At 38.8% G+C, this 23747-nt stretch overlaps 1 protein-coding gene across 1 annotated transcript in view; it reads right to left on the reverse strand.

Annotated features, from left to right (window-relative positions):
- LNX2 (ligand of numb-protein X 2) overlaps positions 1–23747 on the reverse strand; it is a 101236-nt gene that overhangs the window by 61174 nt on the left and 16315 nt on the right. Inside the window, exon 2 of the mRNA XM_060770891.2 lies at positions 8903–8980. The gene's annotated coding sequence lies outside the window, so the exon portion shown is untranslated. The remainder of the gene's footprint in view (positions 1–8902; positions 8981–23747) is intronic.

The raw sequence follows: 23747 nt of genomic DNA on the forward strand, positions 1-23747 counted from the left end.
ACTTCTGCGATGGTCCATAGAGGGAGATCAGTTTGGACAAGTAAACTGGGCTGGAACCGTTTATCAACATTTTTATCCAATCCCTAAATAACCAAATCTGCAAAAGTCAATCCTGTTGAGGGCAAACTGTATAGGACTGCAGCTTTAATCAACTCCAAGATTTATACCTTGCATTGTAATTTACTTTAATCACTTTTGTAACCCCAACCCTGCCTTAGCAGAGCACCATGCTGAAATACAATGAGGAAGGCCCATTTGAGAGTCATAATAGACAGTGATTTCCATACAGTACAGATGCAACCGAATTAGCTAGTAGATACAGTTCCTGCTTACTTTTCAATTACAGTGAAGAAGACAATGTTAGATGGCTCCTATTATCTAAAAACCTAGTGTAAGAAAGAAGATGAATAATCAGACAGACAGCCCATTCCCTTTTGTACTTCTTTCTAACTGCAGGATGTAATAAAGACACAGGCACATAGGCACCCATACAGATCAGAAGATGGCATCCAAATACTTCCACCCTGACTCTTGAAGATCTTAAAAAGTCTCCCACAGATGAGATTTGCAGGTTGTGGTCAAACCCCATAAATTAGAAACACCTGGAAGGCACACAACAATAGAAAGCTTCTTAGGTATAAACAGGATGTGTTCATGTATCGTTTGGAGACATGAGTAGAAAAACCTGGGTCAACTCTTCCATGGGTCTAGATAAGTGCTGTATCAACTTCTAACAAAAAAGGAACCACTGCCTTCTCTGTGCAAAATGTCAGCCTAGTCTGCTACATCTAAGAGAAGTACTGACCCCCCTCTGCTCTCTCTGCCATGGTACCATTTCTGGCCTTTTGGAATGGCTTGTAGAAAAAGTGGTGGTGGAGGTTGCTCTTTGACGCTTCACCTCAAAGAAGCGTTGAGAGAGTAGAAGAAGTCAGTGCTTCTTTTACTCAGTACTCAGAGGAGGGGAATAGTTCCTTTTTGATCAAAATTAATAATGTAATTATCGAAAAAAGGAACCATCCCCTTTTCTGAATAGAGTGGAATGCATGGGCAGGGAAATGGTGATGGAGCCTGGAGTGGCTGATCCCCCGAAGCAGTGCTGGCACTTTCCCTTCTCCATGGAATGACTCATACCTTATCCATAGATCACATCAAAATCCATAATATTGGCCCCATAATCTGACCTTGGTTGATATACGAGGTCAACTTATACACAAGTTTATACGGTTGTCCCTCCACATTGGTGGCTTGACTTTTGTGGATTTGATTATTCACAGACTTGATTTAGAATCTTCTCTCTAGGAATCGCTAAGTCCTTCAATGCAATTCTATGGAAATAGATTCCTAGAGAGGGTTTCTACCAGGTTAAACAAATAGCGAGTTTTTGACTTTCACAGCAAATGTGGAAGGATTATCATATTTATTCTATCATATTAATTCACATTTATTCTAGTTTGTATTCACCAGTTTCTTTCCCCTGTGTAACTGTATCTCTTATAAGCAGGCCAGTTTATGTACTGAGTGTAACATGTTTTGGCTTCAGTGAAGTCAAACTTTTGCTTCAGGGAGATCTTCAGGTTCCATCTGGTCAGCAGAATCCCTTGCTTCAGCTTAGGACATGTTAGGAAAAATGGTGGAATAGATGTCCGGACTGGCCTTGGAATATGACCCAGACTATGTGATTTTAATTGTTGTTTTAGTGTTATGTTTTAATTGGATGGTTTTCATGTTTTGTGTTTCCATTGATGTATGTATACATGCGGCATTGAATTGTTGCCTTTGTAAGGCCACCTTGAGTCCCCTTGAGAAAGGGGGGATACAACTATGACAAATAAATAAATAAATAAATAAATAAGTATTTTAGCATGCAACTGCCAATCAAGCACTTTTCCATCTCGTGTTATAGGAAACAAGAACCCTGAATGGGTGGACTCGGCCTGCTGGCATCCAAGGGAAACCTTCTCTCAGAAGTCAGTCCCTTCTGTTTTAAAGAGGTGGCCTTCAACAGAAATGCTTTTAGGATCAAAGTGCCAAGAACCAATTGCTTGAGCTTCACTAAATGCAATTAAAGAGGCGATCCTGAGTGCACCTACTTAGAAGTAATTTCCACTGAAAATCAACAGAATTTAATTCCAAGTAGATTTGTTTAGCGTATGGCAATGAGACAAGGAAGCAGATGGCCTGCTTGGCAAACGATTTGCCTCGCTTTCAGTCCAAAGGAAGAAGGAAAGAGCTGAAGGTTCCTCAGGAAGTAGGATGCTTATGGGGAAAAAATGAACAAATACAAAAAGATGAACAGAAAACAGTACCATTTCCTCCTGAACTGCACCAACAACACTCATGTTGAAAAATCATCCTTGGGGAAGCTGAAACATTTAATGAATTTTCAAGAGTTCAGGGCATATTACTTTTCTCAAGTGAAAGAACTGATATATCATATTAACATGCAAGCTCTCGGCCAACAAGTCCCAGATCCAAATATATACTAAATCTATTTTGCTTAGAACACTTACATGCTTTCTCTGCAGAGGTACTTCCAAGGCAGTCTACAATAAACAAGTCAAATATAAATCCTCTATTTAAAGGAGTAAAATGGATCGAACCACATTTTAAACCAAAGAGTTGCATGTGCTTGGTACCAAAGGAATCACAGTGGTGGCCCTAGGTGGACTTTTTGGAAACCCAGAATCTCCATAACCTTTTGGAGAAAAATGGCATTCACAACCATTTGAAAATCATATGCCTTTGTAAAAGTATGATCTCCCAGAGAAGAGCCAAACACTCATTTGAGTAAAATCTTCTCTTCAGTGGTATATAACCACATGTACTTATGCAAGGCAATTTGGCTTCCAGTTGTTAGACTGATAACCTAGTTGTCTCTGATCTGTTAGGAACAGAGATTATACCAATGCACAAAATATAGCAGTTCTTCAGAAGTGTTTTCTTCGGTTGCCCAAAAATACATCTACTTTTCCATAAAATATCTTGTTTCTATAGCATGCTCTCAAGAGACAAAAATAAAGTAGACTTCGTTAAAAAATAACATATCTAGTTTACTCACAACCTTTGTGTATTCAACATACATAATTTGTCAATCGAGTTACAGATATGTTTGAAGTAGTTTCTCTGTGGAGATAACTCGGGGCATCTTTTTTTTTTTTTTTACAATCAAACAGCAACATCTTTACATTCTTAGAGTTTAATGGAGTCTGTCTTCTAAAATGGGGCCTGAGCTCTGAGCAGTCTTAGATCTGATCATGTGGTCTGTAGCCCCTCCCACAACTTCTCAGAGCAAAGAGAAAGCTGCATACCAAAACATACATATATAATACAGTAAGTAAACTAAATCACATACAACAAAACAAATTACTAGTGGAGGCTTGAAGAAGATTGCTATTTCCTATTTCCAATAGGGTCTCTAGGAAAGCAATATGGGGGAAATCATATCAACTGCTTTATAAAGTTGCTGTAAGGATCCCAGAAACTTGCTGAGAGGGATACCTGTATATGGCCTATGTAGCAGGGTACTTGCAAGTTTTCTCATCCTCAGTGAAAAAGGTTGTGTCAACACAGTGAGATATATTGTCAAGAACTACTGCAAGATTTTTAGGAGTTTGTGCACACACAGCAAGGTACTATTGTTCAAAGAATGTTTATGCAAAACATTTTTGTGTGCAGAAAATACTTTTGAAATGGGGGAAAATTGTTATCATAAGAACAATTGCTTATAAGAACTTGAAAATTTTCTTCCCTTGCTAGAAGATTTCCCTCCCTTAAGAAACAGTTTAAACCACTGGGTTTAAATTCAATGAAGAGACCTCTCGGTTATCAAGAGTGGATTTTTGGCACATGGGGACAGTAAATATCATGTTCTGGTACTCAACATAAATTCCCAGGATCAAATTTATTTAATTCTAAGTGGATTCGTTTTGTGAGCTTCAGTCATTCATCCGATAGCGAATGGTGATACTAGTTTTTATTAATTATAAGCCAAATGTGATGTTATTAATTGTTAATTGTTGTATTTCATCATTCTACTTTCACTTGACTTAGCCGATGGTTTGTTGACCGAAATAAAGGCTACTGACTAACTGACTATTTTGTGAGCTGGAGTGGTAAAGTGGTTTGTGTGTTGGGCTAGGACTCCAAAAAACCAGGGTTTGAATTCCTGCCTACCCACGGAAACCCACTGGGTGGCCTTCGGCAAATCATCCTTTCTCAGCTTTTGAGGAAGGCAATGGTAAGCTTCTTCCAACTAAATCTTGCCAATAAAATCCTCTGATAGTGTTGCCATAGGTTGGTGCTGATTTAAACCAGTGGTTCCCAACTTGTGGTCCGTGGATCACCAGTAGTCTACAAGAACAAAAATATGGTCCGCGTCCTCACTATTACTACACCGTTGCCTTGAAAACATGTGGAAACCCTCTTATAGTGCCAAAGCAACGAGGATGTAGGGAGGCGAGAGGCTGACTACCCATGAAATATTACTACTACGACATTAGCTCTAGCTTATTAAATATGGTTTTCTGTGGGCAAGGTGATGGAGAATACTGAATGGCATATGTTCTGTATCAGAAACTAGAGCTGATGTGGTCTGTCCAATGCAGTTTTCTGAATCAGCACCCCAAATAACCAAATAGAATCTAAAATGGGCCAAAAACTGATTCGTAACCCTTTTGGTACTAATGTTGGAAAATGGTCCCTGGTCAAAAAAAGGCTGGGAACCACTGATTTAAACATAACAACGTGACTTTTACATCACACTCCTATCAGTGGACCTCTAGAGGATAAAACAAAACCCAAAATAGATTCCACGAGCCTGAAGTCTGCCCACATCTGATGTACCTGGCATCAACAGAAATGCATCTCTCTTCCACAAACTTCATTTTCCACAAATAGTACTGCATCCGAGAGATTATATCAGCGAAAGACTGAGAACACTTGAGACATGCTATATAAAATGCTATTATGAAATCTGAACGGCAACAAATGTGGTATTGTTATCCTGTCACAGTGCTATGTTCCTGCTCTACTGGATCAAGCTATTCTCCCCTCATTATTTCCTCACTTGGCATGACTCCTCCGCTTCTTTGTCATCTACAGAAAAATCACATGGTGCCTCTCACCTCCGGCACATGTTGCCGCACAGCAGTCAATCTAAAACTACCCCATAACGCAGCCAATTGTTATTTAAAATTCAGTTTTATTCTTCAATTACTCTGCTAGCTTGACTCTAATTTATTACATTTTCTGGTACATTTGATTTTGGATATTATGACATCTTGGCTCATGCCATTAGAGAGGAAATAAAGTGACAGCAATGCCAGGGGATAAAGGAGGATAGAATGTCAACAGCCTGGAAAATTAAGACTATCACAGCTTGTTTGGCTTCCTGTGGAGGGCATCTCCACATTAGCACTCCAATGTAAATAGCACTTTCCTTTTAAAAATTACAGAACTGAATATAGTTAAACCTCTGGGGGTTCAGCAGGAAGCCCATCCTGATTCAAAATGAAAACAGCTTGTCTAGTGTGTAAAGAGAGTGGTGAGAGACCTTATACATGGGAGATTCTTTCAAAAGAAGTAATAATAAATGTTGGCTCAGGCTTTAAGAAAATAAGAACAGATATATTCATTCCAACTGAAGGTTTACCTAGTCCAGGATTTGTTTCTACAATAATCAAACCAAGCTGCTAGGAAAAGTCAAGAGGCAAGACACAAATGCTATGTATCCTCCTGTTCATGTTCCCAAGCAACAGGCAATTAGGAGGCATGCTATCTCTAATATTGAAAGAAATGTAAAGCCATCTGAGTAGCAACAATTGATAGTCACATTGTCCACACATAGGTCTAATTCCTTTTTAAAATCATTCAAATTGGTAATTGTCGACACATGTTATGCTACTCAATTACACAGCTTAATTATGCAATGTATGAAGAAGTGCTTATTTTCATCTGACCTGAATCTCCCACCTTACATTAGTAGATGATTTCAGATTCAAGTACAGTATGACCACCGTATCCGCATGTAATAGGTTTCAAGACATGTACCCCATGGACACGTGAAAGCATAGATCAGGGGCCCTCCAAGGTCATTTACCCAGACATTTCTCAGGGTCAAGCTAAGTCTGAAATGACTTGAAAGCACACAACAACAACAACAACAACAACAACAATCCTATCTCATCAGCCAAAAGCAGGCCCACACTTTTCACTGAAATACTAATAAGTTTATATGTGTTAAAACTGTTCTTCATTTTAATTATTGTATTGTTTTTAAGTGGCTTTTTTGCACCACAAATAAGATATGTGCAGTGTGCATAGGAATCCATTCATGTTTTTTTCATGTTTTGAAGGACTGTGACCTGGCCCTCTGTTTAAAAAGCTTGAGGACCCCTGGTGTAGGTAATAGTGAATCCTATATTTTGACTATACCTGGGCTGGAAACGTACTGTAGAACTGCATTGGAGTATCTAGAAAGGCCTTCAAACACTGTTTTGGAGCAAGGGCAAGTGAAACCATGAATATGGAATATGTGGATAAGGAAGTTGTAGTGTATTGGAAACAAGGGTAAAGTTCAATGAGTAGTTCCTTCTAAGCCACTTTGGTCCTCCAGTTACAAGCAAGATAGGTTCTATGTGTTGTTGAAGGCTTTCATGGCAGGAATCACTGGGTTGCTGTGAGTTTTCTGGGTTGTATGGCCATGTTCCAGAAGCATACTCTCCTGATGTTTCATCCACATCTATGGCAGGCATCCTCAGAGGTTGTGAGGTCTGTTGGAAACTAGGAAAGTGGGGTTTATATATCTGTGGAATGTCTAGGGTGGAAGAAAGAACTCTTGTCTGCATCAAGTAAAATGGTGGCAGAAGAAATAACTTTTGGCACGATGACTCAGCATCCTGGAATGTTTTCTGCAAGAAAGCTTGTCTGCTATTCACATTTGTGGCACCAGCTCCCAAACTTCTCCTTCTCCCAAACATTATAAATATTTTAAGCAGTCTAGATCTCTCCAAAAACATTCAAGTCCTTTTGCCTCTGGGGCAGTTTTAGATTTTGTTTTGCTTTGCAGTTTGTGGAATGTGCTTGTCATGGGTTTATGCTGCACTGGTTCTTAGTTATTTATTATGACCTAAATCCAACTGTTTGTTCTAAGAAGAGTAACCCCATTAAATCAATGACAACATGATAAGCCAGTGCTTATATAAGTCTGATTGATGTGTTGGAACTTCTCTAGCAGGAATGAACAACTGATTTTAGGCTTGTGATTCCTTTTGTTCCATTGTTATGATTTTGATGCTGTGTAATGCCAAGAGAACTAGTTCTATCAAGCGCTTAATACATGCAGACAAAACACATTATGAGAGATTCTCGATACAACAAGACAGCCATATCAATATCTAAAATCTTGCAAACTTTGAAATTGACCTGGAGTTGTTTCACACTACGGTGAAACTAACTGCTGGGGTTTGGTTCCAGGATCCCCTGTGGATGCTCAAGTCTCAGAGCCCTTCCACACAGCCATATAACTCAGAATATCAAGGCAGAAAATCCCACAGTCTTCTTGTCTGCAGGCTAAACATGCCCAGCTCTTTAAGCCACTCCTCGTAGGGCTTGTTCTCCAGACCCTTGATCATTTTAGTTGCCCTCCTCTGTACACATTCTAGCTTGTCAATATCTCCCTTCAATTGTGGTGTCCAGAATTGTACACAGTATTCCAGATGTGGTCTAACCAAGGCCAGAATAGAGGGGTAGCATGACTTCCCTGGACCTAGATACTAGACTCCTATTTATGAAGGCCAAAATCCCATGTGTCTTTTTTTTTGCTGCCACATGACATTGTTGGCTAATGTTTACCTTGTTGTCCATGAGTTCACACGTACTGTTCTCAAGCCACGCGTCCCCCATTCTGCATCTTTGCATTTCATTTTTTCTGCCTAAGTGGAGTGTCTTGCATTTGTCACTGTTGAACTTCATTTTGTTAGTTTTGGCCCATCTCTCTAATCTGTTAAAATCATTTTGAATCCTGCTTCTGTCTTATGGAGTATTGGCTATCCCTCCCAATTCGGTGTGATCTGCAAACTTGATGATCATGCCTTCTAACCTTTCATCTAAGTCATTAATAAAGAACTTGAATAGAACTGGGCCCAGGACGGAGCCCTGCAGCACTCTGCCCATCACGTCTTTCCAGGATGGAAATGAAGCAATGGTGAGCACCCTCTGGGTTCGTTCGCTTAACCAATTACAGATCAACCAAAGCACAGTTTTTGCCTAGCCCACATTGGACTAGTTTGTTTGACAGAAGGTCATGGGGGACCTTGTCGAAGGCCTTACTGAAATCCAGATACACTACATTCACGGCGTTTCCTACATTTACCCAGCTTGTAACTTTATTGAAACAAGATCAGATTAGTCTGGCATGACTTGTTTTTGATGTACTGAAAGGTATGACTTACCTAAAATACCAAAATCAAGAATTACTTTCTGTATTTTTAAAAACCAATTTAAAACTGTGGTGGTGGAATCTGTGAGTGAGGAAGCCAGCTGTACTGTAGTGCTGTGATTTTATGGTAAGCACCATTGCTAGATGCTATGTTATCCTGGGGCATACTATGCTGGAGTAATGGAGTTCTCTAGCTGACAACTCTTTCTTAAAGGGAAAAATCTCACAATTGCATAGGACAGAACCATGGCACAAAATAGAATAATTGTGGTATAATTGTATAAAAACCTCTCCAACCCCTGTCCTGGCTCTTTCATGCATGAGATTACTCCTGCTGGAGGAGGAAGGAAAATTTTGCCAATATAGTTGAGCTTAACAACAACAACAAAGAACAGAGACAGAGAGACATTGAGAAATTAGCAGCAATTATAAATGGGGACATCTTATTTCTCTGGTTTTGCTTACTTGTGTGGGATACTTCATCCGAAGAGTGGAGGTGGAGTTCCTGATGGATATTTCCTGAGGTGGCATATCTGTAAGATTCTGGAAAAACAAGAGTTGATATCCTTATTTTCTCATATTAATTACCATTGTGTTATCATTTTCTATTTTCTAATAAAGGTTCCAACAGCTCAGACTGTTGATAAAAAGCACTTCCTTTTGTAGTCAAAATGTCTAGTTCTCTGAACCACAAAATTCATGACCTGATCTCTTCCTGTTTTATAAAACAAAGAATACATTGAGAAATGTTTAACTAAAAGCCCCAGCATCCACTATACAGTCTGGCTATTGTATAAACTGGGTGGCGGATTCTGGGGCTTCTTAAGCTTCCTGCTTGGGCTTTATGTAACTATTCATAAATTAATTTCAAACATTTGGATACATGTTTTGCAGGGGTATAGCAACTGTTCTCGACCTTCCTAATATCGCGACCCCTTAATATAGTTCCTCATGTTGTGCTGAACCCCAACCTTAACATTATTTTCGTTGCTACTTTGGAATCACAATTTTGCTACTGTTATGCATTGTAATGTAAATATCTGACATGCAGGATGTATTTTCATTCACTGGACCAAATTTGGCACCAATACCCAATACGCCCAAATCTGAATACTGGTGGAGTTGGGGAGAGGGGTTGATTTTGTCATTTGGGACTTGTAGCTGCTATTTATAGTTAACATACAATCATAGAGCATTCTTAACTCCACCAACAATGGAATTGAACAAACTTGGCACACAGAACTCCCATGACCAACAGAAAATACTGGAAGGGTTTGGTGAGCATTGACCTTGAGTTTTGGAGAGAACTATGGACTCAAACAATGACGGATCTGGACCAAATGGCACAAATACTCAATCTGCCCAAATGTGAACATTGTTGGAGTTTGTGGTAGAGTTTTGGGAAAACAGACATGAAATTTGGGAGTTCTAGTTGCTGGGATTTATAGTTCACCTACAATCAAAGAGCATTCTGAACCCCACCAATGAGAGAATTGGGCCAAACTTCCCACATGAAACCCCCATGACCAACAGAAAATGCTGTATTTTCTGATAGTCTTTGGCAACCCATCTGACACCCCCTTGTAACCCAGGGGTTCCGTATAGCATTAGTTGCAGGAGTCTACTCAAATATCATATGGCCCCCAAACATTGACAGTTGCTCACTTCTGTTTTTAAAACTGTCTTTCCTAATGTTGGGCAACAAAAATAAGTTTAAAACAAGTACTTTTCAAAGGAGCAACAACACAGAAAGTGGCAAGAAAATCCTGTAACAAAAGAATGTTAGGCAAAGGTGCAGAAAATAATTTAACTAGACAGCGTCTGACAAGTTAAAACAATTCAACAAGAAACAATCATTCATAGCCCAGAGGGTTTCCTAGGGAAGAAAGGTTTTAATCCACTGATGCCAAGCCATTAGAGCAGAAACTTTATAAATTGCTGTGGGAAAGCTGCAATTAGTTGCAGTGTTAGTCAGAGCTTGGATGTAAAGAGTTACTTGTATTTAATAGCTTATTTTGCAGTTTTATCATTGTTTGGACTTTTTAAAATTTTAAAAGAAAACTTTTTTTGCAGTGTAACTGTAATACTAAGGGTTTCCCCCCAGTTTTTACAGTTGCACAGGTGTGTGAGCGAACAAAACGGAAGACAAGTAACACATGGTTCTAGTCCTTCCTTCACATATGTGGATGTTGACATGATAGCAAGATTGTGTGAAATCCAGAAGAACTACTGTGGGGACCGTCTTGGTGTTATAACAGTAACTCAGCAGTTTCCTATAATTCCAGCTAACACAATCTCGCAAGGAGATTAAGATCTTCTGGGGAGGCCCTGCTCTCGATCCCGCCTCGTTCGCAGGCGCAGTGGGTGGGGATGAGAGATAGGGCCTTGTCAGTGGTGGCCCCTCAGTTATGCAACCCCATCCTGAGTGAAATTAGATCAGCCTCCTCCCTCCTGACCTTTAGGAAAAGGCTAAAGACATGGATGTGCGGCCAAGCATTCAATGAGCAATCTTATAAGTGCAATAAGAAAATATGAAATAGTACAACGACAAATTAGAATGGTCGCGGACTACAATATTGGATTGTGTGATTTTAAATAATTGGTTTTAAGGTTTTATATGTTTTAACAACCTTTTTAGTGCTTATATTTTTATTATGTTTGTTTTTGGCATCTAATTGTTGCCTATATATGTAAGCCGCCTTGATTCCCCTATGAGGTTGAGAAGGGCAGGGTATAAATACAGGAAATAAATAAATATACACAGTTGTAGCTAAATTAATGGAAAATTCCCCTAGCAACTCAACTGCATTCCTGCACCCAACATCTCTGTAATGCTCTTCACTATCTAAGCATATTTCCCCCAATATTCTTAAATCCCAAAAGTGTTGCTTATTTAACAATCTGGTCAAAAACAATACTGATTGAGCATCCCTCATCCTGATTTCTGAAAAACTGCCCACATGAATGGCTGAGACAGCATCCTTGTTGCTTTCTGATGGTACAAATACTTGTTTCATAAATAAAATTATTTAAAACGCTGTATAAAATTATCCTCAAGCCATATGTATACAGTGTATCTGAAGCATTAATACATTTCTTATATGCAAATACAAGTATTGTAACATATGGAAATAAATCTGAAATCCAAAACTTTCCTGATTCCAAACACTTTGGATAAGGGATAATTAACCTGTATTATCACAAATATCAATCCGTTTGCTCTGCCAAATTTCCATTTTCCTCCAGTTTAGGCTTCAAATAAGGAGGATTTACCCAGATTTTCAACCATTTCTTCCCGATTTATCTAGTTTTTCATATTCGAATTAAGCCACAACTTAATCCTATGCATGTTTACTCAGAAGTAAATATCTCCAAATTTAGTGGATCTTATTTTGAATGATTTAATGGGAAACTCTACACATATTTGTGCGGAAGAAAGCTATACTGAATTAACTTCAAAGGAGCTAAATGTGTAGCATAGAATTGTAGTTTTGAGTTAGCCAGGGATCATCCTTTCATTTTTTTTACCAGAACATCAAAAGATTGTGAAATCTACCTAATGACTTAAGAGAAGAACCTATTCTTCCAGATAATAATGGTTTATGTTTTAAAGGAAATACAGATAGAGTTAAAATATGTATTTTTATTGCTAGAAGTTTTCCCTTGACATTAAGTCTAGCCATGTCTGACTCTGGGGGGTAGTGCTCATCTCCAATTCTAAGCAGAAGAGCCGGCATTGTACGTAGACACCAGGGCCGTAGCTAGAAAAAAAATTCGGGGAGGGTTGACAATTTGGGGGGGGGGGTTTGAAAATTCGGGGGGGATGAACCCCTAAAACCACCCCCTCGCTACAGGACTGGTAGACACCTCCTAGGTCATGTGGCCGATATGACTGCATGGAGCGCTATTACCTTCCCATTGGAGTGGTACCTCCAATGGGTACTGCTCCAATGGAGCGGTACATTGGAGCAGTACAAGCTGGGGCTAACAAGGGAGCTCACCCCGCTCTCTGGATTCGAACCACTGACCTTTCAGTCAGCAGGTTCAGCAGCTCAGAGGTTTAACCCGCTGTTCCATCAGGGTCTCCCTTATTATTGCTACTAGATTCAATAATGGCGCTGCATGCAGTCATGCCGGCCACATGACCTTGGAGGTGTCTATGGACAACGCTGGCTCTTCGGCTTAGAAATGGAGATGAGCACCAATCCCTAGAGTAGGACACGACTGGACTTAATGTCAGAAGAAAACCTTTACCTTTACCTAGATTCAATAACCCACTACCAAAATCTGAGAAGCAATTCACACCTGCACCCCACATTTGAGCAGCATCTTTAAGTGAAATGTGAGATAAAGTGGCCACTTTTATTAAAATCTCATAATATTCTTGTAAAATTTTATTAAGACCTTGACCAACAAGACTCTGTACATAACTGAATTCCAATAGCAGGTTCTATAAAAGATTGTAGGAATCCTGTACCTCCTGGCTCTGTTCCTTCTAAAATTAGCACATTCTCCCATTTGATCTCCAAAGGGTATAATTAGTTTGTTCAATTTATTCTGGGAAATATTGCAATGAATTGTTTTAACAGCTATTCCATGCACTAAATCCCACAAGGTATTTTCCAATCAAGCTACCAGTCACTCTTTAAAGGTAAGAAGTACATTCATTATCTATTTTAGGACACATTTTTACAGTGCGAACATTGTACATTAAATCTTTTCAAGTCATCATTCCCATGGTGATTTGGCAATGTATAAATTTTAGGGTATTGTGCACTGCATGTAAAGGGACTTGGAAGTGTACTATGCAAAGAAAAGGGGGGGGGGATGTTAAATCACTCTGTAATTGTTACACCTCCCAACAAAGGATTCCCCCAGGCAGGAAGCAGCCATGGCTGCAAGGCCATTCAATGCTAATCAAGGTGGCCAATTGCAACATTCAAATTTGCTTCCACCAGATAAGAGTTCTTTCTCCCACCCTGGACATTCCACAGATATATAAAACCCATTTGCCTAGTTTCTAACAGACCTCACAACCTCTGGGGATGCCTACCATAGATGTGGGCAAAATGTCAGGAGAGAATGCTTCTGGAACATAGTCATACAGCCCGGAAAACTCACAGCAACCCACTGTTAAAATATATTTTTGAATTCTAAGTAATGACTGACAAGCTTATTTACAGTGAAGTTCTTGGAACATTGTTTTGTAGTGTTTATATGTGTCTTCAAGTCACCTGTGTACTTACAGCAACCCCCTGCATTTCAGAAGGTTACATAAATTTTGCAGTTCCCTTCTCTGATTATAGCACTTGGCATTTGTTGATGGCCTCCCATCCAAGCACTAACCTGGGCTGACCATGCTTAGTTCTCTGATCAGACAGAACATGAAGCCTTTAGAATATGCAGACCCTTTTCTAGTATGTAACCCTGATGAATTTGACACTGAGCATGACTTAAAGCTCCACAGACAGAAAAATGTCTCTCATAGAATCATAGAGTTGGAAGAGATTTCATGGGCCATCCAGTCCAACCCCCTTGCCAAGATGTTGGAAAATCGCATCCAAAGCAATCTCACAGCAATGATAGGAACAATGACATTAAAATCAATTAAATTATGATGAAAGGGAGGCTTGGAGGTCTCTCATTCACAGGGCTGCCATCAGTCACAGTCAACTCCATGGTGGATAACAAGACCAACAAAGTTATGAATTAAGTTAGGAGGTTTGTCAAAAGAAAGGAAAAGGAAAAGGAAAAGATACATTTTTAAAATTAAAGTTGTCAACTTAATCTGGAATTCCAGTACTAATGTTCCTCTTAGACATTATTGCTATTAATAGTTAATAATTCTAGATAAATAAAAATGTAATGCTTGTTTGTGGGATTAACAAATTATAAACAACTGTGCAAATTGACACCAAATTTGGACACAATACACCTATCAGACCAACAAGTGACCATCACTCATAAAAACACTGAAAAACACAGAAGAGACTTAAAAAGCCAAAAACCAAAAAAATACAACACATGCACAAAACAACACACACACACACATATATGCATGCAAACACACATATACACAAATATAGATATACACACACAAAACACACACAGACTGGGCCACAGCAACACATGGCAGGGGATGGCTAGTTATTAATAATGGACAAGTTCCTGTAACAGAGTCTGCATTTGTAACTTTATGAATCTATAGCTACGTTGCAGAAACAAAACACAACTATAGTGATCTGCAAAGATGCACATCCAGCATTGCCAAGAGTGTTCAAAGAGAACTTCACAGCTAGTGCTATTGTATTTCAAGCCATTATGCTTCAGTCACACCACAATTGTGAAATAGGTGCTCATATGTTGTAAAGTCCCATAAATGAATAGGAATGCTGTGACATTATTTAATTCAGTTTTGTGCACATACAAGATTTGTGTCAAAATCACATCTTTTGTGATCTGCTACAATGAATTCTAAAGCAGGATTCTGTACTTATAATAATATTACGTGCACTTTAGAATTCACTGTTAGTGAGAACAGTTCAGTGACCATTGCAGCTATAAATGAATTCTATGTTCACTTAAATTGCTAGCATCACAGCCATATTGATTTTAACAAAATTAGAATTTCATCTCTAGCTCTTTAGTAAAACCACACAGATTAACATCTGAACAATTCACAGTGGGCTAGGAAGGAAAGGGAGACATCTCTGCAATCTTAAAAACCCATTTCATAAGTATTCTGTGTGTTTTCTGAATTGTAGCTAAACCAGATTGTCTTGCTTCAAGCTTCAGAATAAAGAAGTGGTAGGGAATGTATCATCTAAACCAAAGGTGTAATTCTGATGGCACTGGAAGAAGTCAAAGAAAAATGAATTAGTTATATCAAATTATATCGTATAAGTAGAGCAGAAAAACTGGCACTGTTCAAAGCTTAAAGATTCTGTCCAAGGTGCTGAACCCACGAGTGACATGAGAATGGGGCTCAGCACCACGGATAGTTCCTTGAAAGTCTGAACTAAAAGCTGGAATGTTTGCAGTACCCCACTGGCATGGAATCTACAATCTTCGCCCGTCTACATGCTAAGCACTAGATCTGAATGCATGTGCATACAGCTGGGTTGATGGTAGCTGATTATCTATAATCCTCATGGTAGCCTCTCCTGCTTCCCTGAAAAGTCAGAAAATCCTGCTGCATGACAGAAGTGGTGTTGTGGTCCTTAAAACCAGGCAGACAGATATGCAAATTTTATTTAAAAGTTTAGAGCCATGGGGGAAGTTATCCACTATTTTATTCCAGGCAAAAAACCAAAGGTTTGGAGGAGGTATTGGAATACATACAATACTAATTTTCACATCAAACCTAAACTGACTTTACAAGCTTTTTAGTATACAGTACGCTCTCTACTTTTAGTCATAAGGACACAGAACAAGATATGCTACATCCAAAGTATTTCCTGCACCTACCAAGCTAATGAGCTGCCTTAGAGTTGGGACCCAATGTCTAAGGGAGATGGGTCCAAACACAAAATTAAGTGATGTTTCATGTACAACCTTATACACAAAACCTGAAGCTAACTTTATACAATGTTTTTGATAATTTTGTGTGTAAAACAAAGGTTGCATACACTGTACCCTCAGAAAGCAAAGATGTTGTTATCTCAAACACCCATATCAACAATTCTGCATTTTGGAGTAGTTTAGATTTTGGAATTCTTGTTAAGGAATGCTCAACTTTTATTAGCTGAAAACTGCTTTCAGGGGGGGAAAACGGTTTGTAATAATTTTCATTCCTTATGACAGTAAGACATCAGAACCAATGTGGCCTCAAGCAATGAACTAGTTATGTGATTAGCATTCACCCCAATTAATTTTAAAAGCCAGAGCATTGCCAATTAATTATCTAAATTTTTCGTTTAGTATGAAAAACCATAAAGGAATCCAGTAGCACTATTGAGCCTAGGAAGATGGAAATTCTACATTAAGCTTTCATGAATTCAGTCCACCCCATCTAATGCAATGGGGTCCATAAAAGGTCAGGCTAGAAATATCTTTTTTCCCATTTTGTCTGAAAGATTCTACTAGATTTTATTAAGTCTTTTATGCTGAAAAAGACTAAGGACCTCATCACATGAAGGTTGGGATTTGTCACACATTGTGGCAAATCTGGCAGGGGCAACCTGGCACCCTGCATTGCCCAACTTACCCCTCACCCCATCCTACGGGGGAAATGATTACCACCTGGCTTCCCCTCATTGTTGCCTATGTAACATGAGAAACCTCATGTGTTGCCACCATTGCGGCTTACCACACTCCCACTTCACTCGTGGCACTTACGGCACTTACTCCATGCCATAAGTGAAGAGGGAACATTGTACGACTGGCAATTTTGTCCATCTGATGAGGCTGTAATAATGTAATATCTTGTTGAATTCTAGCTTCAGTTTAGTATTAAACTTAATGTACATGCTAACTACTGTGGATCTAAGCATATGAATGAAGGCTCCTTCCTCAGGTAACTTGAGTGTGTGGAATGAACTTCAGACACTTTCAGCTCTGTGGCACAATCCAGTGCGGAAGATCTATTCCATCCAAATGGAAGCATTGTATAATCATAAATACCTGTGAGATTCTATTACAAGATGATGATGATGGTGGTGGTTATCGTGATGATAATGATCATAATGTATTTATTGTTGAAACCACCAGATCTTCAAGCTCTTATGAAAGGAGGGAAGGCCCCATCCCTCCCCTCCTTTTGTAAGAGCTTGAAGACCTGGTGGTTTCAACAAACCTTTGAGAATGACTAATTCTAGTTCAGCCCCAGACATTGTTGAATATGGCCTTATTCTTCCTACCAATTACCCAGGTCACTCCCTCTAATAGGCCCCGGAAATGAACAGCCATAGACCGTACCTGTTGTTATTGTTGTTGCCTGCTATAGCACTGCACTTAATTTTCTGGGTCCCCTAAAAATTTTGAACTTGCACTAGCCTTGGCCTGGCCTTTTAAATTGCCTTGAATAAACAGGACTACTTTTGATATATAATTTTATGCTTATATTGTTTTGTTAATTTTATATTTACCGTATATTCCGGCATATAAGGCGACTGGGCATATAAGACGACCCCCAACTTTTCCAATTAAAATATAGAGTTAAGACGACTCTCATGCATAAGACTACACCCGTGTATAAGACGACCCCTGACTTTTGAGAAGATTTTCTTGGGTTAAAAAGTAGTCTTATACGCCAGAATATACTGTATGTTGTTTACTCTGTATGTATTGATGATATTACCTGGAAACTGCTCTGAGTCCCCTTGGGGAGATAGAGTGATATATAAATAAAGTTTTGTTGTTGTTATATCACACCACCATCTCCCAGAAGGGACTTGGGGCAGCTTACAAAAGCACTTAGTAGTGCAGCAAATACACAAAATATAATAAAGTGCATGAGCATATAAACATATAAAAACAGTATCCCTAACAAAAATGATTAGGACCAAACATTTGTAGAAATTTACATTTTTTAACATTAGCTATATTTTATATGTTCAATAATTAAATATCTGAAGGCCATTTTATACACAATATTTTGATTTCTGTGTACAATGAACCATCAGAGAGCAAAGGTGTTACTGTCTCCACTATTCATGTGGACAGTTTTGAGTTTTGGAGTATTTTGGATTTCAGAATTCCAGGTATGGGTTTCCAATCAGTATTTATATAGTGGTAGCCCCAGGCTGATCATAAAAAGATCCACCATGTTGGTATTGCTTTCAATGGTTGTGTAAATCTGTTCTCACTTATCTGAAGGTAAGCTTTTCTGAACCCGTCTGATCTTGGACAATTAAGTACACAATGTGTAAAATACTGGTTCTGAGAATTTTTTTCTCTAACTGTGAAAGCAGTAAGAGATTGTCAGATAACTTTTGTAGGCAATTTCTAGGAAAATGTTTTTCAATGAGACCACTGTGTAAAGGCTTTTGGGAATTGCCAATCTCCTGCTGAAATAACATGAATGTTATCTCCACATATTAAAACAGCAATGTCAATAGCTTGAGGATATAACATTGGAATTTCTTGTTTAACCAGTGTTATTGGAGTGGAATATTACTTAGATCAGCATCACTCTTCCCTTAGAAGTAAACTGAAATGCCAGAGAGATCTTGACATTGATTTAAGGAGATCTGCACGGCGCTTGGAAGGTTATGCCACAGTTTAATGCACTACCAAGAATTGCCAGAGGGACAGGGGTGTATCTTGGGCAGCAAGCCTACCAACAATTATCTGGAATTTAAGTCTCATTCAGTAAGCCTTACTTACTATTAAACAAGTTTAAGATGAGGATATAAAATAATGGGAGTGGAAATTCTATATGCTCTGTGGAATACTTTGGTTCTAATCTACAAAACACTGTCTCAAACTGAATATTGGCCTCAGCTGCCATGAGAAAGCTGAGGAGGGTGGTATAGAAATATAGTAAATAATACATAATAAATAAATCCTGATACTGGCAAGAAAAACGAATACCCAACTCAATGCTGTTGAGTTCCAGCTATTTCCAGCTATTTCCTTTTATGCATCCTACACATATTTATTTGCACTTCCGAACTCAGTAATGCTTCTCTGTGAGCAACCATAAATAGGTTCAGATGGTCTAAACAGCTGCATTTATTTTCTGAAATAATAACTTTTGCACCATATAATGTTCCTATGGGGATGCCTAGCAACTAACTAGTCCTTATCTGAGCAAAATCCAATCTATTGTTGAAGGCTTCCATGGCTGGAATCACTGGGTTGTTGTAGGTTTTTTGGGCTATATGGCCATGTTCTAGAAGCATTCTCTCCTGATGTTTCACCTGCATCTATGGCAGGTATCCTCAGAGGTTGTGAGGTCTGAGGATGCCTGCCATAGATGCAGGCGAAATGTCAGGAGAGAATGCTTCTAGAACATGGCCATATAGCCCGAAAAACCTACAACAACCCAAAATCCAATATGTCAGTTCCATTGTTGGAAGGATGTGATCTGCAGTGACACGTTGGGTAAGCAGAGCTCAATCTACGCCAGAGCCTTGTCATTGGACTAGTCTACAGTATTCCTGAACTAAGATCTGCTGGACACATACAGTCATATCTTAGTCAGGTAGGAACTCAGGACCAATAGCCACATATCTCCTGATACTGAGGTAGAGTTCTATAAATGCCTTCAACTCCAAATCTATTTGTGATTCCTTCTTCACTCCCCTTGTTGGATGCTACCTCAAGTAAGAACCTCCTTCCCCGGATTCAACTCAAATCTAAACTCTCCATGAGGTACATTTAAAAAAAAAGGGGAACAAACTGCATTTAGAAAAAAGATGACTGAATTGAAAGCAAATTATCCTGTATTTACTTGAGTCTAATGCATCATCAAATCTAATGCACACTTCAACTTTCAAAACCCCGAAACCCAAAAAGGTGTTTACTATATTATGCTAATCTAATGTGCATGCTAATGGCAATCTAATGTGTTTCTTAATACCCAAACGTATATGTTCCTGTTCTGACGTTTGTTCATTTTTTGGTACTGGTCATCAACCATAATAAACAAACAAACAAATAAATAAATATACTGCGCACCCTAATTTTTGTGTGCGCAGAATCAAATAGATACAGTAGTTTTAGTAAGCTGTTTTTTCCATAGAAATTTTGCCCTAGTGTATTAAAGGATGGACAAAAGTCTTTATCATCCACAGATTCTTAAAAATATTAAAAATAATGGAAACTGCTAAATGGTCATTGGTAAAGACATTTAATTCACTACCCTCCTGGCCATCCCACTGACTTTAGCCAATTGAATAGTTAACACCATGTTCAATATTCAACATCTTATTAAAGTCAATAAAATTATATTTATGGTTCACTTACATGTATATTGATTTGTTAATAATGAATATAGTCTTTCCAAATACTAATTAATCAAGTATAAATAGACAATGTATTTGTTCATGATAACAGTTTTATCAGCCAATGATGAAATTTAAAAAATAAATAAATGCATTATTATCTATTTGTGTTGCACGCCAGGCCTGGAAACGCCGATGTCCACTGCACCACACAAGAATCCAGGAATATAAGCAAACAGTTTACTGTAATATATGTAAGAAAGGAAGATAATAACCCTTTGGGGGGAGAAGGGCGAGGTATAACTATAATAAATAAATAAATAAATAAATAAATAAATAAATAAATGTGTAATCCAAAAAGGTTTAGCAACAGATGATAACAAACATCTGTCCAAAGGTGACAAAGTCCAGGAAAAGCCAGAAATCACTGGTATAGCATAAGTCCACAAGCAAAAAGGTAGAACTAGTAAAAACTTGAACGAGAGTACATGGAAAGGACCACAAAACTTCCAGGATATATTAAACCCAAAACCAAGACTTGGCTTGAAACAGGAACAAGAGAACTCAGGCTAAGCTTCACAATGTTGCCTGAACTGACCTTAAGGTAAACAACTTGTTGTTTAATAGACACCCATGAAAGCAGTATGTCTCCCATGAATTTTCTCCACAACTTTCCCATGTAATTTCTCTGATCGCGCAATCCATCTTTGGCTCTGATTTGTAAACCAAGACTTTTGTTGATCTCCGCAGCTACAGGTGATTTCTCCTGGGAACCCTCCTTATCATTCAGCTCTTCACTCTTCATTATCTGCTGTTACTACTTCTGACTGCCCAGAATGGCCTCGAGGCCCTGCATTTTCTGAGCCACTTTTCCCATAGAGAGAACCATCATTTCCCAGCCTTTCATTTCCCAGCCTTGAGGGCCAATCTCTTTGATGGAAAGCTGTGTGTATTTTACCATTTTTATCATTTAGAATATCTGCGAAGACCTGCCCCTTTTTAGTATACATGTGACTCAGATGTAGGGGCCCTTCTCAGTGAACCCTCTGAGTCCACAGACTTAGTCCATTCCTGTAATAGGCATCAACAGGGACAGGTTTTCCCTTCTGCAAATAACTTCACTAACTTGTTTACTATTACAACTAACATAAATTTTACTATTACAAAGCTCAAGCCTTAGGCTATCACATTATCAGTCACTATTTCCAACCTTCACTTTAAACCAGTCTTGCTTTAAATACAGTATGCAGATATGCTCAATTGTCACAGTGAAATATAATCCCAGTTTAAAAACAATCTGCAGGGCCACCAGCACTTCATATATATATAAATTCATTTTCCCCATTAATTAAGGGAGCAAACGCTGCCAAGTAAGTGACAAGGGAACAGGACAACCACTAACTGAGAGGAAGTGAACCAACCTGATCTGCTTACCAAATTTCCAGCACCATTGCACTAAAGCATTGAAACACCGCCTTCTCCATTGAGAAAGAACACTTGCAACACACAATGAACAGTTATAGTAACTCCTATACATGCATTATGTCAGAAAGCATGATGCTAATGCTGGCACTACAGTCCAAAAGGCAGCAGAAAGGTTTGAATTGGGATGCCAGATGTCTTCCCATTTACGTCAGCTTGTTTCTTAAATTCCTCTCCATCGTGGAAGGGATTACCCTCTCTCCAGGATGCATTGCCTTCTTAGGGTGCATTCCACTCGCTGCTCTGCAGCAGCAGATCCAGCATTCATTTTGGTATGAGATCTAATAGCTATCATTCCTTGATCCTTATTTTAAAGCCCGTAACAGAGGCTGAACTAATTCCTACAACTCCTGGGGCAAAATAAAAGAAGGCAGTCTCCAAGGGAAAGCTACCACAGAATGGACCCATTGCTGTTTGAAAATTATAGTCAGCACTCCACAGTAGAGACTCAGCAGTGTGAAAAAATGAATTAAAAAAACTAGTTTTTTAAAACCTGAGAGACCATTTCTCTAAGAATCTCTGGGCTCTCTAGCATAATGACCCACAGATTCCAAGAGAGATGCACTCTCTAGAAATCTCTTGGTTCTCTATCATGATTTTGTGGTCAACTGGGGGACCTATAGATTCCTAGAGATAACATTTTAATTAAATCTACTAAAGTCAAATCTGCAAATGTGGAGGGTTTATCTTTAACAGATGTAGTAGGTTTATTCTGAATAATCGAATTGGAAATCCTACACATGCTTATCTGGAAGACATCCATACTGAACTCCATCAGAATTAACTTCCAAGGAGCTAGATGTGCAGCATAGAATTGTAGTTTGGAATTAGCCATGGGTCATCCCTTGTTTCTACCAGGAAAGCAAAGGATTGTTAAATTTGCCTAATGACTTAAGAAAACAATCTGCCTTTCCCAGATTATACTTAATTGTTTATGTTTTAAAGGAAATATAAATAGAAGTAAAGTGTCTATTTATTATCATAACTAGATTCTTGAATCCACTACCAAAATTTGAGATGAAATTCAAGGCTGCACTACCCACATTTGAGCAGCACTTTTAAGTGCAATTGAAATGCATGCTACAAATGTCTATGAAAATATCATAATCTTCATTTAGAACAGTGGTTTCCAACCTTTTTTTGACCAGGGACCACTTGATCAGGGACCACTCTCTAACATTAGTACCAAAAGGGTTACAAATCAGTTTTTAGTCAACTTTAGATTCGGTTTGGTTATTTGGGGTGCTGATTCAGAAAATTGCACTGGATAGACCACATCAGCTCTAGTTTCGGATACAGAACATATACCACCCAATAGTCGCCATCTGTTTGCCCACAGAAAACCATATTTAATAAGCCTCAGCATTATATGAGGGTTTTGCAAGACCAGTCACTCTTGTAATGATGAGGCCGCTGACTATATGTTAGTTCTTGCAGACCACTGGTGGTCCATGGACTACAGATTGGGAACCGCTGGTTTAGAATGTTATAAGATCTTGATCAATGATACTCTGCATATAATAGAATTCCAATAACAGTAAGCCCCTATTAAAAATGGTCCCTATTGTTCCACTCCGTCTCAAGTGCCCAAAATAAGGGCTTATAGTAAGCCTATTAAAAATGCTTTCTGCAGAAAAGCTTGTGCAGGAAGCCCTTATAAACAGACATCATTCCAAAATGGGTGCCAAAGCAGATAAGGCTCTCCCCCATGCCTTCTTAGGGTATTTCCCCTACTTATCTCCTTCCAGGACTGTGGCAGGTTGCAGTGTGTGCTATATCAGGCATTCGTTTTATGGCCTAAGGAAATTTAATTTATCATGGCCACTTACACACCTTTCCTCTACTCTGCTTCTCTTGAAACAAGCTGTAAAACAGTAGAAGGTTATTTACGTGCCTCATTGTCTGAGAAAGCTATTTGTGGAATTAACATGTGCTCACAC

Source organism: Anolis sagrei, chromosome 3 (assembly GCF_037176765.1).
Source record: "Anolis sagrei isolate rAnoSag1 chromosome 3, rAnoSag1.mat, whole genome shotgun sequence".
NCBI lineage: Eukaryota > Metazoa > Chordata > Lepidosauria > Squamata > Dactyloidae > Anolis > Anolis sagrei.